This window comes from Phymastichus coffea, unplaced genomic scaffold (assembly GCF_024137745.1).
Source record: "Phymastichus coffea isolate CEN01 unplaced genomic scaffold, Cenicafe_Pcof_1.1 PCOF00254, whole genome shotgun sequence".
Classification (NCBI taxonomy): Eukaryota; Metazoa; Arthropoda; class Insecta; order Hymenoptera; family Eulophidae; genus Phymastichus; species Phymastichus coffea.
Genome location: NW_026707065.1, coordinates 82,501 through 85,000, shown reverse-complemented (window position 1 = coordinate 85,000; position 2,500 = coordinate 82,501). Strand labels below are relative to the sequence as shown.

Sequence of the window (2,500 nt, the reverse complement as noted above, 5' to 3'; positions counted from 1 at the left end):
GCACTACCTGCATCTACCCAAAAGCTGCTAGCGGTGACTTTAGCAGCCTCACGCAACTCGCTTCCATCGTTGGATTGATGGAGCCGGGACGCCCAATAACGTCGCCGATCTTCTGGACCCGTAAGTGACTGCCCATTATATGTGAGCAGCCCCTCAGCCCATCGGACCAGCTTAACGTTATATAGGTGTTGAGTGGCGTCCCGCACCGCAGGTGATGTGGAATGGGCCATTGCCAATAATCTAGCATGTATTTGTCCCGGCACAGATGTTATGAAAGCCGGGACTCCCAATCCACCATCCCTGCATTTGGCGTGGAAATACCCTAATGGAGTATCCTTGGGCAAACGCAGCCACTTCCGAACTGCAATCCTCACCTGTCTATCTAGTGCCCTCAAGACCCTCGCAGTGGTCCGCGAAAGCACCATACCATGATACAGGCGAGGAATAAGAAAGCAGCGAAGGATCTTAAGTCGCTGTTGAGGCTTGAGAGGAGCTCGAGTGATGTTATTTAGCTCTCTCTCTAAATATCCACCCGGCTTTTTGATACCTAATGGCGAGATGTTAATGCCTAGGTATCTAAACTGTTCCGTGGACCCAAGTTGTTTGACGGGTCCACCTTGAAGCTTAAATAGCGGGGTGCTTATGACTTTATAAGTCTTAGCTTTCCCCGCTATTTGGATGGAGATGGCCTGACTTTTTGATGGATTGAATTGCAGGCCATACTTGTGGGCCTCTTTCTCAGCAGTCTTCAGTAGTGTTTCCATCCCAGCCTTAGAGGACGCGAATAATACTATATCATCCGCGTATGCCATAGCGTTAGTCCGATGTTGATGGACTCTAAACCCGATGTTGTTGGGTAGTGATCTCATGACTCTGTCCACAACCATGGCAAACAGGATGCTTGACATGGGATCTCCCTGTCTTACACCCCGGTTTACCACAATAGGTTGCGAACATTGTCCGGCCACTTGGAGCACCGTTCCACATTTCCGGTACATGTTGTCAATATACCGGACAAGGCTAGATGGTATGCCTTGTCCCCTCAATGCCGATGTAATGGCATAATGGCTGACACTGTCAAATGCCTTTGCGACATCCAACGACACGGCATGCATTTCACGAAGTGATGTCTTCGCTACGTGCAATACCGTGTCAAGAACCATTGTGTTCTCAGCGCAGCCATCATGTAGACCTCTCTGTCGCTCGTCGATGATATTGGCTTTAACCAACCTCATCGCTATGATCTTATGTAGCTGACGAACGACAACAGAGGCCACACTTATGGGACGGAATTCTGATGGAAGTGAACTCCCATCCTTCTTGGGGACAAACACCGTCCTGCTGAGTAGAAGTTGAGATGGAAATTCTCCAACAGCCAGGACGATGTTGTAGAACAGTGCCCTCAAACGCATTGGCACACTCCTCCACTGTCGGCTAGAAATGCCGTCTAAACCAGCAGCCGAGGCGAGCGGTATCTCACTGTCCCTGATGTTGTTGGGACAAATCGGATCTGCAAGCCATTGCAAAGTCGGGTCCTCACGAACGACTATTTCCTCTTCCAGATGGCGGGAGTAACTATGACTCTCTTGGGCCAGCGTATGGCTGGAAGTCATGCGTATGGCCGAAAGCAATGCGTATGGCTTGAAGTCATGCGCGTGTTTGAAAGCAATGCGTATGATCGAGAGCAATGCGTATGGCTGGAAGCAATGCGCGTGGTGGAAAGCAATGCGTATGGACTTGGAGTTTTTGGTTGCTCAATGGACTAAGCGGAGAGGTGTCCCCTCTAACTTAGTCAAGTCTTGAAGCTACCTCTTCGTGGTACCGCTAGTAATACATTTGACGTGGCTCAAGTGTAGCTAAAGTCTTCAAGGCGGAGGGATACCGTGAGAGAGCAGCCCTCTCACATGACCAGCCTTCCCACTAGTTAGTGGCGGTATCCCCCCTAGGAAGGTGGTATGTAAAGGAGTATGGGGTTGCCTTCCCTATACTTCACTGGAAGCAGGCACGAGTCAAAATATAAATTCTCGTGAGTCAAGTGACTCACCGCCGGTAGCCCCACGGGGTTCTCGGATTACCGGCCCTGCTTCGGCAACTGACCGTGACCGTCCGGTCTTACCCTTATGTGATGGCAACAACAACAGCCGTCACAAGTGTCCAGTTTGTGCGAGAGAGTTGGTTAAGAGAGTCATAGTTACTCCCGCCGTTTACCCGCGCTTGCTTGAATTTCTTCACGTTGACATTCAGAGCACTGGGCAGAAATCACATTGCGTCATCACCCGCGAGGGCCATCGCAATGCTTTGTTTTAATTAGACAGTCGGATTCCCCTAGTCCGTGCCAGTTCTGAGCTGAGCGTTGAATGGCGGCCGAAGAGAACGATCGGGACGGAGAAACCGCTCCGAAAGCCTCGCAGCAAGGAAGATCCGTGGGAGGCCAAGGCACGGTACCGAGCTCTGATCCCTCATCCCCTCGAGGGGAACGAGTTCACCTCGCCCAGGCCCG

General features: G+C 51.2%; 1 pseudogene; it reads right to left on the bottom strand.

Annotated features, from left to right (window-relative positions):
• The window catches only part of LOC131674547 (large subunit ribosomal RNA), a 7,005-nt pseudogene that overhangs the window by 2,143 nt on the left and 2,362 nt on the right, over positions 1 to 2,500 (bottom strand).